Source organism: Camelina sativa, chromosome 15 (assembly GCF_000633955.1).
Source record: "Camelina sativa cultivar DH55 chromosome 15, Cs, whole genome shotgun sequence".
Lineage (NCBI taxonomy): Eukaryota > Viridiplantae > Streptophyta > Magnoliopsida > Brassicales > Brassicaceae > Camelina > Camelina sativa.
Window position 1 is genome coordinate 16705819 of NC_025699.1, and position 16403 is coordinate 16722221.

A 16403-nucleotide genomic window follows, 5' to 3' on the forward strand; every position below is an offset into this window, starting at 1 on the left:
AAAAAAAAAAAAAAAAAAAAAAAAAAAAAAAAAAAAAAAAAAAAAAAAAAAAAAAAATCTAATGTAGAATAACTTCATCTACAATATTAGGATAACATATATTATTAGATCTTCAAATTTCCCATTTTTTGTTAGAGAATCTTCGAATTTTCTTGTTATTGAATTTTATTGTATTTTTATACTTTTTTTGCTGGTTGATCAAAAAAGAAAATATATACCTTTTTTTTTGCTTTCCAATGTTCCCATATACATATGATTTGATCTTGAAATTCCGAGGCTCAAGGAAAAAAAAAAAAACTTAAGACCACAAACCTTGTAGTCGTAGAGGTAAATATATGGCAATTTAACAATTTATGGCTTTAATTTTAGAGGTAAGAAAAAATAAATTTCGTGGTTTACATCCATCGCAAGTGGAGGTTCAAATGGCCTGAATCGGCATGGACATAATGTTTCAATTAATTATATAAATATGAATTTTTATTCAACGTATTATACGTTAAAAATAAAAATATAAGTTTACAGTTTAAAATAATAGAGTTTTATGAGTTTAATATTTTGGATAGTAAATAATAATCTTTCGGTTTCAAGTTAACTGTCGTTTTAGAAGTTAAATTTTGTTTCAGATTAGATCTCATTTTATGTTTTGATACAAATTTTTTACATATGTTTCAGTTTTATCTTTATTCGTTTAACTTATTAATTGATGATATCAACTAAAACAAAAAAAAATGAAAATGCGTGAGAAAATTTGTAACAAGAACTAATTCAAAACAGAAAGAAGATATTTTTTGTAATAGAAAAATTCACCGTGTTTATATTTTTACGTATGAGAAAAGTTTAAACTAATTTTTTTCTTAAAAAAAAATAACCAAAGAAAATCAATATAGCTCGTTTTAATACCTTTGTATAAAATTTTGTGATATAGGCAGTATAACTGTGTAGATCTATTGATCATTTATAGCTGATCATTCACACGTTTCCACGTTCATATAGACTTAGGAGTAATGAGCTCATGGCCTTGTCATTATGAAATACATAATAAATTAGTATGCTATATAGAGACAATATAGCATAATGATAAATTTGACCCTAAGATAGAGGTAGCTAGCATGTGAGATGTGTGGTATCGGTATTTGTAGTCTAGGTAGTAGATCAGAATGTTTAGATCCTCGGCAATAAGGAATTGGATTAGATTATTTAACAATATAGGTAGGCCGTCATCATATGGACCTCATCAAATCGTTCGTGTTATAAAGACAACTCTTGAAAACAAAAACAAAAAATTGGGAGTTGGTATATCGTTTCCATTTACCTAAATTGGAAAACAAACCCGAAATAACCGATATCTAAACCAATCTTGCACTGGTAGATGACTAGTAAACCATAATACCATATAGTCAAGCATAGATTATACTATATCATAAAGGTCTTGGTTGTTTTTTGTTTTGTTTTTTTAAATAAACATTTGAGTGTGTTTTCATTGACTCCACACAACAAATTGGACAGCCAATAGAAGTTGAAAAATGTGTGTGTGTGTTCTCTTTTGACTCAACGATGAGAAAGAAATTAGATATTGAGTTTAGATTGCAAAAGGAGGAAAAACAAAACGTAAAACAATACTTAACTATTACATGTGTTAAAAAGAATCAATACTAAATGAGTAACGCAAAACATTGATTTCTTAACCAAAACGTAGAACAATACTAGTAAATTACATATGTTTCTAATAAAAACAAAACAAAAAAAGTACCAAATTTTGACTAGCTCAAAACGGTGATTTCCTAACAACTTATTCAAACTTTGACAAAGAAGGTCAAAATCTGTCAGTACCTCGTCCTCATGTGTTTTTATCATTAACGTAAAAAAATTGAAATTCATAATTATGTTTAATTTTACGGCTAATCTTGTTGGAAAAGGAGATAATTAGCAGAAAGCAAAGAGGCAGAAAAAAGTGTGGAACGAGTGGTCCCTCGATGTTCCACAACTTTGCAAGTGTTGGAACTATAAAAGAGTCTCCGGCCAATTTTCCGGTGGCTTTTCCGGCGACGAGAAACAGAGGAAACTTAATTCGAATGTCCATTAATTACAAATCACATATGTTACACCCGAGATAACATTCATAATATCATAACAAGCACACAAAACGCATAAACATGTTCTTTCAAATCTCAAAGATCCAAAAACAAGAACGAAGAACAAAGAAGATAAAAGAAAGAGAGAGAACCTGTAAATCTTTTCGTGTCTTGAATCTAAAGAAGCGAGATTGGATCTGGAGATGTTGTAAAGAATGTTATGTGTTGACAGTGTTGCTACCTCCACAAGCTTCTTCAAAATGTGAATCCAAAGAAAAAGAAGATAAAGATAAAGAATGAGAGAAATGTGAAAACGAAAAGAGAATAGGTTTCAGGTTTTATGATCAGAGAGCTTTTGCTTTTAGAATACAGTATTTATATACTTATATACAAAATTGTATATTTATTCATATATATTAGCTTCAATTTTTGTGGAGATCTTTTTTCTTTCTTTTTAATTTTTTTTTTCCCGCCGTTAGCATCCGATACATCCACCCCATCTCTAGTATCTTTCTTTATAAGAAAAAAAATCAACCGATATCATTCTTTATAAACCACAAAATATTTAATAATATGTCAAACAAAGTAATTCATAATTTTAAAGGAATATACAAATTACTAATTTGACTAAAAAAAATAATACCGAGAAAGAGATTAAGAATTTTTTTAATAACACATTTTTGTTTACAATGGATAAGCATGCCATTTGTAATTGAATATTATCACAATAAGATTAGATAAATATGTCTAATGATGATGTAATAGAAATAAAAATACATGCCATAAACTTAAATTGTAATGGTAAGAAAAATACATGCCAGAAACTTAAATTGTAATGGTATTAAAGTTTTGACAGAAAGTTAATTTACCACAAATGATAAAAATACTATTAGTGCTAACTTCATTTTTTTTTTTCAACCATTTGGCGAGACTCGATTTTTGATGTGATGGTTTCTTTTACAATCGGACTTACCACTAACCAATGCACTAAGGTCACTTCACCTTTAGATTTGTTATTTAAGATTTTGTCATTAAACATGAATGTTCTTGCTGCATTTTTTCTTAGTTAGCTTAGTTGTGGTGTTTGATAGAATGAAACAATTAATTATTTCCAATCATACAGTCTAATTTGTTCTATGGGGTATTCTCAAAAATACCTCTTTTTCCATACCCCTTTTTAAAAATACCCCTTCATGTTGACCATTTTTAAAACTACCATTCTTTATATACAAAATGACCAAATTACCCTTTTTTGAGTGACAGCAAAAATGTACAGTCATCAAAATCGAAAATATTTTCCCGCCAAAAAAAATTCCCGCCAAATTTTTTTTCCCGCCAAAATCGAAAATTTTTCCCGAAAAAATTATTTTTTCCCGCCAAAAAAAAAATTTTCCCCGCCAAAATATTGAAAATTATACCTTTTAAAAACATTGTAAACGCTTTTAAAAAACTTTTAAAAGTGTTTACAAGATTTTTAAAAAGTTTTTAAACACATTGTAAACGCTTTTAAAAACCTTGTAAATGCTTTTAAAAAGCTTGTAAATGCTTTTAAAAGGTTTTTAAACACCTTATAAACGCTTTTAAAAGCATTTACAAGGTGTTTAAAAACCTTTTAAAAATCTTATAAAAACTTTTACAAGGTTTTTAAAATCATTGTAAAAGCGTTTACAAGGTGTTTAAAAACCTTTTAAAAATCTTTTTAAAAACTATTTGAAAACCTTTTAAAATCCTTTTAAAAACCTTTTAAAAACCTTTTAAAAATCTTGTAAAAGCGTTTACAAGTTGTTTAAAAAACCTTTTAAAACTCTTTAAAAAATCTTGTAAAAGCCTTTACAAGGTGTTTATAAGGTAGAAACCTTATAAAACCTTTTAAAAACCTTGTAAATTTTTTTTGGCGGGAAAAATTTTGGCGGGAAATTTTTTTTGTCGAAATTTTTTAACAAAATTTTTTTGACAAAAAAAATTTTTGGCGGGAAAATTTTTTCGAAAAATTTTTGGCGGGAAAATATGTCGGAAATTTTTTGGCGGGAAAATTTTGTTTTTCTTTTTATTGAATAAAATAATTTTCATCTAAGGGTAAAATGGTCATTAAAAATTAAAAGAGGGCAAAAATAAAAATGGCCAGAAAAGAGGGTATTTTTGAAAAGGGGTATATCAAAAGGGGTGTTTTTAACAAATTCTCTTGTTCTATTAACTTTGAATTTTTTAGTCCCATTAGTTTTATAAAATTTTATATTAACAAATAATTATGTTTGGGATAAAAGAATTAACATTTTCAAGGAACAAGATAGAGCATTCTCATATTATTTCTCATGTCTTATGCAAAAAGTTATTGTGGAAGGGGGCGCAATCTCTATCGGAGGTATGTTTGGGCACCTCCGTTTCTTTCGTAGCCCCTGCTAGGCTGGTCATTTATCTCGTTTTCAAATTGATGGCTCTTGGAAACTAACATATTTAAATTCTGGCCTGGAATGGTGGTATTATGATGGTAAGAATCAAATTCTAATGTTGGGAACAAAATGTCTTGGACGAAATCCTTTCCTCTAACATTCGGAGTTAGAAACTCTGATATAACTTTTATAAGAGTAAAATGAAATGGATAAGTAAAGATCTTTATCCATGACAAATATTTAGAAAAATTTAGGTATGTGTTTTAAATGAATTAAAAAAAATTCAAAATACAATTTTGGCTAAATTTCATCAATTTGTAAAAATTAAATATTAAAACGAAAAGATACAAATATTAATTTTGAATTCTTTGTCTATTCTCTTATCTGTTGGACTAAATTTAACACTCCCAACTGTGTCAGAAAAAAAGCATGTGTTCGACGCTGATCATTTTAGAATACAAGTTGTCAAAACTTGTGTGATTCTTCTTTAAGAAGATGAAGACAGAGTATTGTTCAAAAGAGGATGATCTATAATTATTTAAGGGAAAGCGGTTATATGACAGAAAATTTTAAGATACGAAGACATGATGTCACTATTTTCTCTCAGTGTTTTTATATGTGGGTGTCTTTACTGATAACAAACAATAATTCTATCACGATCTTTGTATCTACACCGATTGAAAAGAATACTATAGTGGTGTGACTTCTTCGTTATGATTTATGAATAATATATCAAATCAACTAGGTTTTAACCCGCAGTACACCGCAGAAAAAAAAAAATATATATATATATATATTCATATTAAATTTTTAAAATTTATAATTTAGTATTTCAATTATATTATTAGTATTATTATGGTTTTTATTGAGTATTAAAGTTATGTGATTAAACTTTTGGTCGTCCTAGATTTAACCCGTAAAACATATATAATTTAGTAAAAAAAATTATTGTTGTTTATTGAGTGCAACTAAACAATTAAAAGTATCAAATGATATTAATATTTCTATTTAACTAATCATAGATCGGGCTAATTTTAATTCTAACCCGTTTAAACATTTGATCGGTGAGCTCTTAAAATAATTGTTATTTTGTATTGGTGCGCTTTAGATAGTTATACGAATATATGATACAGAGAAATAATTTGAAAATTGGTAGTATCATATAAATTTGAGAGATTATACCATCTCTAAAGATAGTTTTGGAGATTTTATGGGTTAAAACTTTAATGGTTAGAGTTGTTTTTGGAAAAAGCAAAATGTATAGATGTTGTAAAGATTTTATGACGTAAATGTAACAAGTGTTGGTCAATTTAAGAATTTTTAGTAATTGAGTTTCTGTGTAATGTTATTTTTTGAATTTTTTGAAGGGCTAATGTTGTAAATAAAAATTTAAATAAGCAAAACTAAAAGGACATAACAGAAAATGTACTTCAAAAATGTTAATATAGATATCTACAAATTAAATATTACTCCGAATCTGCAATCAATTATACAATCTCATGTTTTTCAATTAACTTTGAATTGCAATCTCATAGTAAAATTGTATATTTTAGATTTTACAAATATTACCAAATAAGTACAACTTCTAATGTTTCATAAATCAGTTATTAGTGGTTTCATTTATTTTAACTTTAATAAATAAAATCTAATAAGTCATTCCTTTTTTTCTTTTTTTTGACAAACAATCTAATAAGTAATAAATCATTCTAAGTTGACAAATACATATAGATTACTGGACCAATCTAGATCATAAAATGTATAAATTACAAAGATATCAAAAAGTGTCTAAGCCACATATTCGTTTCTCAAAAAGTAATTCTGAGTTCAACCTTCATTTAAAATTACATTTTAATATACTATCTACTTTTTGTATCTAATTACTTTGTTAAATTATAACTAAAGAGTTTATATGTTTTCATCATGACTTCTTTCTTACTATATAAAAATTACCTTCACATTATTCCCGGATCAACTAAAATTGGATCAAACAACTTTCTGTAACCAAGATAAAATCACACAAGGATATCAATCTGAAAATTTGATAACTCTAATATAGTTGTCGACTTTTAAAATATATCTTGAACATAATAATGCTATATCATATAAAGTTCCAATGACCCTGATACAGTGATACTGATGCCCAAACGAATTAGAAAGGCTCGAGACTCGCACCTTCTTGATTAAAGGAAGCTGACAAACCCGAACATTCTCATTTTGCGTTATCTTATAAACATCTATTAGTTATCACACTACTTCAAAGTCAAAATGAAAATTAGCTAAATAACACACTTGGTGAAATGAATCATTGTTTCTTTAATCGAGCTTTTGGTTGGAAAAGGACAACGCGGAAGCGTACCCTGATCGAAACTCTATTAAGTACAATACCAAAATCAGTGACAAGTAATTCATTAGTATAAATGAAGCCATTTAATAATGTATATACATTTTGGCTGGATATGTGAGTGTAAAACCAATAACATGCATTTAATAATCTGCAAAATACTTAAATCGTAGTGAAGCCTTCTAAGAATCACGTTGGAAATTCATCTACTCCAAAGCAAAGAATACCAAAGAAAAGGCATAACAAATATACAAGAGAAAAGACAAAAGACTACGCAACTTCATGTGTTAAGTTTTTGTCTCAGATGTGGAGAAATTATTAAATTTTATTGAATACGATAATAATAATAAAAAAAATCAGGAAAATTTCATCAGTATGTAAATATTGGCTATTTCAACCCTCTGTTTTAGAAATTGCTAGGCGCTAGTCAGATGGTCGAGGTGGGTCTAACGCCTAGCAAGAAAATTGAAAATTAAAGGGGACTAATTTTAGGCTTATTTTATTAAATTAATAATAAAATAAATATATATAGTATTAAATATATGTATAATTCTGTTTATGTTAAAATAAAAATATCAAATAAAATATAAAACTATAGTATTATTTTTAAAATTACGGTAAACACACAAAAACGTAATTTTAAAAGAATATTTATGATTTTCACTAAAAGTTTGTACATTAGTTATTGTAAAACTAAAACATCATAAACATACATATTTGATTTATATTTAGCTCTAAAAATAATTATTATATACAAAATTAAACGGAAAGTAATCCGATTAGATGAGTTATAATCAAATTTGACAGATATAATTGGATAATCGATGCTAGGCAGAATTAGTTATTAATCGAGGTAAAGAAGATGGATCTGACGATTTTGCGGGATGTAATCGGTGCTAGGCGAGAATTTTTAAAACAGGGATCTCTAATGTAAACAAACTTACAAATTACTATATTGCGTCTATGAACTTCCTGCTGATCTACCAAGTTACGATTGATGCATGGTGGTACTGCTGGTATTAAAACTAAATAATATACAAGGTACAGACATCATGAAGCATTGAGATTGAGAATAATGTATCCAAGTTGGAACTCACCTCAGATGTTACAAAATCTGGCACTGACGTACGTCGAATTGCGTAAAATGGAATTGGACGAGTTTCACCAACTTTAAATTTAAATGAGAGAAGAAAGTATGATATAATAATAGAGAAATTATTAGAAAAGTACATATATAATTTCATATTGATTTTCATAACCTTAGCAAGGATTGACATGATATTTTTTTCTTGTATATATAACCGATGAATGGTTTCTTGTTAAATAACGTAAGATTATTGATAGGTGGATGTTTCAAGTAACAAATATTTAATATAACGGTTGTTGATTGCAAATTGTAACCTTATGAAATTTGCAAAAACCTCATAAGTAGCTCACATATATTATCCTAGAAAAACTATTAAAAACACCATTAATGGATAATCATCTCTCATAATAGAGACTAGAGACAAATTAATAAAATTCACAGGTGGAGGTCAACGAATCAACATCTCAAAGGTTGCAAAAATGATGTCCATACAAATTAGATAAAATAGAACTAGAAAAATATGAAACCTCAAGGGACAGGACAAGATAGGTTAATGGTGTAGTTGTGGGTGCTTTTCTTTCTACCACACTTAAGAAGATGGTTCATTATGCATCACCCACTTGTTTTTCTTACTTTTTTCTTATTATTTAATTAAATAATTTGTTTGGATTTTTTTTCTTAATATTTGTAATATATTTTTGACAAGTTTTTTCTTCTACGCCAATAGTTTATTTATTTTTTTATTATTATTTATTTATTTATTTTAGATTTAACAAAATTGCGTAATGCAAAAAATATAAGTTTCAGCAAGCATTGACGTCCACGTGAGTCCTTCTCAAGTCTCAGCGACAAGGTTCTTCTTGAACGGTCCATACTTAACACAATAAATTAATTGAGTAAAGAAAAATAAACTTATTCAAGTATGGATGGATATCGTAGATGACTCCCACGATTATTAATTTTTACTCGACCAAAAATAAATTATGGTCTTTTTTTGTGTGAACATCATATGTTCTGTTGTAGTCACATCGAATCTTCATAAATATCATAGTTTTATTTTTTTTCTATAAAAGAGAGATAAATCTTTTGTGGAGTTTGTGCACCTTTGAAGAAGCCAAATCAAATATGAGAACGGATACTGAAGTTGCTTGATATTGGAAAGATTAATGGCTTAATTCATCGTTTATCAACGTGAATAACGATTGAAAAAAATCTACTAGTGAATAGTGATGGAACGTGCAAAAGGTTATGATAGTGAGTTTGTATAAGAAGCACTATTTTGGTGGGGGAGAAACTTGGGAATCAGAAACTCAAAGAGGATTACAACAGCCAAAAAGCAACAAAGATTCGTCGCGTGCTTCTTGTCTGTGTTTATGTCTGACTTTTTTTCTTTTATTCATCCCCATCCATGAGTTTTGAGTATACCACTTTCTCATGCGGTTCATACTTCTCTATATACATATAAATTATAATCACATGAAGATGTACATATTTAATTGTATGTCTTAATTTATTTTGAGGAACTTGTAACAATCAAGAAATGAGTTATACATTACATGTTTAAAACCCTAAAAGTGATTTCACAAAGATTTGAATTAGTTTGTTCCAAAAAGTTTGGACGACACACTTTTGCATATCAAAGAGCTGATCATCAATTGGGATGTCTTGTGTAACTGCGTTTTTATGCTCGACACAGAAAACACACACAAGTTTATGTGTTGGATACTATGTTGTTGGTGAAATTAGAATATGGTGAATAAGATCAAGTTTCATTGAGGGTATGAAAATTTTAATAGAGCTTACATAGTACAAGATTCTCAATGCCTCATTCCCACCAATTTACTGAAATAGACTCATTATGTCGGGTATGGGCCAATGATCCAATTAAGCCAATTGTAAACAGATCCAAATTGGGCCTAATGTGATGGGTGTGAGTCGAGTCAGATAACTATAGTTGATCTCGATTCTTCCATGTTATGTTTGAAATACAATTTTTGTTTTCTGCTATTGATTTCCACCGGTGGTATTGGTTTAAATTTAATCATGACACTGCTCATGTATTATGCATGGTTCATTGGTTTGTCACCTTGTACTGCGTGATATGAATTAACTAACTATAAGGCACTCATTATGTTTGATATATTGACTAACATTTTTTATCTTTTTTTGCAAAGAAAAATAATGTAAGCTCTGGTTTGGGTGAGAGGTTAAGATTGAAACTAAACAATAGTATATATAATGTAAGACCATCAATGAACCAAAGGAACTGTATACTATTTGCGTTTGGGCTATATTTGCTTATTATATACGAGTTAATAAGTGTACATTGGCAATAACATATTAATCTATATCTATATATATATATTTGAAGATAATTATGAAATAAATCTTGAAGTTCATGTACTATTTACAGGAAATGCCACTGACATTAAATATTTAACTAAATTTATTTTTCTAATAAAAACTAATTGTTATACATAGTAATTATTAGAGGAGCATATGCCATCAATTTCGATTTAATTGTTATAAATAAATTTGAAATGTATTTATAGAAACTAATTAGTTCTATCTAAATTATTAAATAAAATAAATATACCTTTTTATTTTTTAACACCATTTCAAAAAAATGATTATTTTGTATGTTAAATTTAATAAAAATTAAAATATTATGAATCTTTAGACTTATAAATGTTAAAAATCTCATAAAACAGGGTTTATTTCAAAACGGGTTATAGCAACCTTAGCATAAATTTTAAATATTATTAATCAAATATTAGAACATGGGTTAATTTTAATTAATGTATAAATATAAGAGATAAAGATTTAAAATATGCAAAACATTAGTCATATATTCATATATATATAGTTAATCTACTAATCAAATTTTTTTTTTTTTTTTTAATAAAATATAGCTCCGCGGTATATCGCGGGATAAAATCTAGTTTATTTTATTTTGCAAAATGTATCAAATCCTACAATTTTGTTATTCTACGATATTTTACGAGTTCTCATTCTGCAATTTTCTTTTATTTATGTTATTTTACCATGACATAATGTTACCAATTATGTTATGCTACTAACCAAGTCTTACTAACATAAAATTTATTGACAACGATTTATTTAGATAACTGGTTTAATACTTAGACTGGATAAATCTAATAACATGCAAAAAAAAGTAAATATGTATTTGGAGAAACTTTCTGTAAATATCAAAGCAATATTTTACGTCATCTACTAATCATACTTATGCTTATGCTGTTATGCACCAGACATAAACTCCGTATTAGTTATATTGATGCATTTATATATGCCCACAACTAAGTACAAAGCACATGGGGTGTATCAGTAGTGGGGTGTATACTTAAATGTTAAATGTTGCAACTTTCTTAATCATTTACTTAGGGCATCTCCAACCCACCTCTATATTTGCTTTTTAACTCTATTTTGGAGTAAAATCTACTCCAACCCATCTCTATTTCTACCTCTATAATAGAAATCTCTATTTTTTCCTCTATATATAGAGGAACTCTATTTTTTCCTCTATAATAGAGTTGAACTTTTTTATTTAGAAAATGGTCCTTGAACTTTTAATACTTTTATATTTATGATCAAAATAAATAAATTATATATTTAATGGTCCTTAAATTTTTAACACTTTTATTATTTTATATGATGCAATATATTTCTTTTAATAAATGTGATATTTAAATAATATTTATGAATGTTAAAAATTTAAATAATATCATAATTTTATGAAAGTTTCACAAATACTAAAATAAATAGGTTAGTTTACAACTTTTATAAGTAAAAGGTATTAATAATAAAATAAAAAAGGAATCTCTACGGAATATTCTTTTTTAGAGGGAAAAATAGAAGTATCTATTGGAGCAAAAGTCACCTCTATTATAGAGTTCCTCTATTTTAGAGGTAAAAATAGGGAAAACCATTGGAGATGGTCTTAAGTCTTGAATACGGTCCACTTATAAACCACCTCAGTTTCTTTTTAATAATTTTTCAAAACGTATATTAGTATTATACATTTAAAAAAAAAATTTTACTTACTTTACTTTTATCTATAGTTTAAAAATCTCCTGATTTATTTATTTATCATCAAGTCTCCAACTACAATATTTTAATTTTACATCCGAATGATAAACGATAAAAACCAAAAAACAACTAAACAAAACTGGCAAATGATTTGGCCAACGTCTCCCAAATAGACATATTTGGATTTTTCTAACAACATTTCTAACCATTTCGTTCAAAAAAAAGAAACATTTCTAACCTATTACTCTATCTTAACTTTAGAGTATACTTCTTTCATTTCAAATTATTGTCATTTTAGAAATTATTAGTTGCCATTTTATGTTTCAATAAATTTTTGATAGATTTTCCAATTTTATCTCTATTCGTTTAATTTATTAATTTATGATATCAAATAAAACAATACATTAATTAGGGTAGGAGTAGAACGTACCAAAAAAAAAATCAATATGCATGAAGAACCTTATTTTCGTCAATTAATTATTCTATATTTTTTACTTCAAAAAGGATATTCTAAACTTGTTACCTAACCAAGGTCATTAATTATTGGTGAAGTGAAATTTCAAAACATTAATCACATATTTTGGGATGATGATTACTAAGTAAAAAACATATGTTTGTGTTGTTGATAATTGCCCTTTAAAAATCCATCCTTCTAGTCAATTCTCAAAATTATTTTTATACCTGGTTGTCCATTGAAAATAACTGATATATATGAAATTTATGAATTTAATTGATAAAGTTTATCCATTATCTGTTTAAAATATTACATGAAAAAGCTATAAGTTTTCAATATTAAACGATTAATATTAAGATTTTTAAAAAAATGCAACATATTTCTCCAAGTCTTAAATATCTCGTTAGATAGGCACTCACCCGTTATCTGTTAGAAACTTCACACATGCGAATAATTTATAAGTTTTCAATATTTAGTATTAAAATTTTCTAAAACTTTATTATAATTTTTTCTAAGTCTTAAATAACTCATTGACCAATAATAATCCAAGTACACAAATATGAAAAGTAAAGAAAAAAGTTATTGGCTTTAAAATCTGACTTGCAAGTTGCGAGTGTACTAAAGAGCATTATGTTCCAACTAATTCTAACATTATAGATGAGTTTATGTTCAAGTTCCAAAACTACAATTATATTTTGACTAGTGGAAAGCAATTAAATATTAGAAGTGATATGAGAATTGAGTAAAAAAAGAAGAAGAGATATTAGGGTAAATTAAATTCATATGCGAAACAAGAATAAACATAGACTTGTCAGCCCCCACTCACCCCGCGAAAGCATTATCCTTTTGTCGGTCCACTTTCTTCTATGGTGAAATATATTTGTCCACCCTCGTTTATACTCATTCACTTAAATATTTTATTAATGCATTCGCATGTTAAGAAATGTAATGTGTTACATACATATGAAAAAACTTGTAAATATCTAATTTAACTATTAATACTATCATAATTTAATATTTCAAGCCTTTTTCGTTTGTGTTGAAAGTTATGTTTTATGACACTCACTATAAACATATCTAATTTAACTAGTAAATAATACTAGATTTTATTAGAAAACATCAATTCACAATAGTATTAATCTATACTAATATTTTTGAAGTAGTTTTTACTCAAAAATACTTTTTGGAAAGTTTTTACATTTAATGTATTGATTTTAATATTAGTTACCAAAACTTCAAAATTAATTATAAGTAAGATTTAAAAAAAATAAAGAAATTTTTATACCTCATTCAAACATATATATATGATTCCCTTTCATTTTTATTTGAATTTATATTTAAATTATATTGAATTATTCCATAATACATTTAGTTAATAAAAATTGTGATTTTTTCCTGCATATGGTGTAATACAAAATTTTAAAAACGGACATATATTACTCAATAGATGAATAAAAAATACGGGTACAATATCCCACATCGTCTAAAAAATTGGGCAATGGTTTAGAGTCATACTATAAAAAAGACCAATGTGATTCTGAATACAAATGAGTAGAAACCTTGATTTATCAGGCATTCAAACTTTAAAAACTTTTATTTGGTTTATTCCGGTTCTTTATTTTAAAGATTTTTAAAAGGTTTAATATGAAAAATGTTTAATACTTTTAAAAATTTAAATATGATAAATATTATACCGTAGATATACAATAAATATGAAAATTAAGATGATATAGTGTGAGTTAAAATAGATCGGGACAGGGTTATATAGCGGGACGAATTTTATCGATATTTATATAAATTAAAAAATATCATTAAATCAGTGCTACACAGGTAAAACATCATTTAATTTCATTATTTTGTTAACACTGTCAGTATCAGAGAATAGACATATCTAACTAAATTGATTAAATAAATATTATGTAAAAATAAATTATATTGCGTTATTATATATTTTATTTAACAATTATTATATAATTATAACATATTTAACCAACAAATAAAACTTATAATTTAAATATTTTAGTTATAAATAATTTTGCCCGCGGTGTACCGTGGGTCTTAATCTAGTTAGTGTAGTAATCCATGAGCCCAAAACTGATGGATAATTTTATGAATAGATTAAGTGAAGTCCCCATGATGTCTTATAATCTAATGGCATCCTAAAACATATGATTATCCTAACCAGAACCCTTAGATGCAGGACACTTACTTCGTCCCATGATTTTGTTCTTTTATCGTTTTCCTGAGATTGCTGCCTACAATAATATTCCATTGGNTATTTGGTTTATTCCGGTTCTTTATTTTAAAGATTTTTAAAAGGTTTAATATGAAAAATGTTTAATACTTTTAAAAATTTAAATATGATAAATATTATACCGTAGATATACAATAAATATGAAAATTAAGATGATATAGTGTGAGTTAAAATAGATCGGGACAGGGTTATATAGCGGGACGAATTTTATCGATATTTATATAAATTAAAAAATATCATTAAATCAGTGCTACACAGGTAAAACATCATTTAATTTCATTATTTTGTTAACACTGTCAGTATCAGAGAATAGACATATCTAACTAAATTGATTAAATAAATATTATGTAAAAATAAATTATATTGCGTTATTATATATTTTATTTAACAATTATTATATAATTATAACATATTTAACCAACAAATAAAACTTATAATTTAAATATTTTAGTTATAAATAATTTTGCCCGCGGTGTACCGTGGGTCTTAATCTAGTTAGTGTAGTAATCCATGAGCCCAAAACTGATGGATAATTTTATGAATAGATTAAGTGAAGTCCCCATGATGTCTTATAATCTAATGGCATCCTAAAACATATGATTATCCTAACCAGAACCCTTAGATGCAGGACACTTACTTCGTCCCATGATTTTGTTCTTTTATCGTTTTCCTGAGATTGCTGCCTACAATAATATTCCATTGGTTAAGTTTTTATAAGAACTACAAGAATCCATTTATATTATTCCATTTCGTAAAGACGATACTAACGTGTAAGAAAAACACTGTATTTTCAATTTGTCACAAAGAGAGTTACAAGTCTTTTTCGTATAAGACACCTATAATATTTTTAGCAACTTGTTGTTGTTGTTATACTTAAACCGATTTTGTACTTGGGGAAAGAACAAAACATTTGTCTCTCCTGTCAATATATCCGGTTAGCACAAATCCGGTACGACAGGCGTTTTTGTGCTAATTCTGAGAGTATTATTTTTCGATCAATACTATAATCTGTCTTACCACCAAAAGAGAAAGAGTGATGACATAAAAGGTAAAATTCCTAATAAAAATACACAAAATCGATGTAAACTCGTACTAGTAAATAGATTACTAACGCAAGAAAGCGTTGAACTGTCGGCAGGATTCTACAGTTTCTCTCTATTGTCTATTTTTTAAATATTGTAGTTTCAGTTTTCAACACAAACAAAAAAGGTTGAAATATTAAATAAAGAAGGAAAAAAAAAAAGTGAAATGAAGCGACCCACAAATTAAGGATTCACAGCATTCAAAGAAATCTGAATTTACTTCTTTTTTCTCAATAAGTCAAGTCAATACTACTAGCACTTTTCTAAAAATCTTTGCGGCAATCAAGGCTCTTATTCCTCACTTTTTCTCTTTTTTTTTTTTTGTTTGTTTAGGAGTTAATCATGGTTGTTTAAACATATTGTTAAGTTGTTAACAATGGTGTATCAGCTGCACGCAGTAATAACAAATTGTAAACTAATGGTAAACATTTTAAAGATTAAAATTTTATTGCACACAGTCATATCTCTCTGTTGTCTCAGTTTTAAAATATTTTTTTGGGTAGTTCACTAGTTCGTTAATAAAATTTGAAATTTTACTCGAATCTACCAAATAGAGAGTCTATTAGTATTTCCTTCCCACGTGAAGCCCATTATTATTATTAGTTCAATAACTTAAATTCAAGAAATAAAATATCTCTCAAAAAAAATTATCAAAAAAATATCTAAAAAAAAAAAG

General features: G+C 26.9%; 1 protein-coding gene across 1 annotated transcript in view; it reads right to left on the reverse strand.

The window, feature by feature from the left end:
* LOC104746985 (probable serine incorporator) overlaps positions 1–2437 on the reverse strand; it is a 7584-nt gene extending 5147 nt beyond the window's left edge. The window contains exon 1 of the mRNA XM_010468549.2: positions 2225–2437. The gene's annotated coding sequence lies outside the window, so the exon portion shown is untranslated. The remainder of the gene's footprint in view (positions 1–2224) is intronic.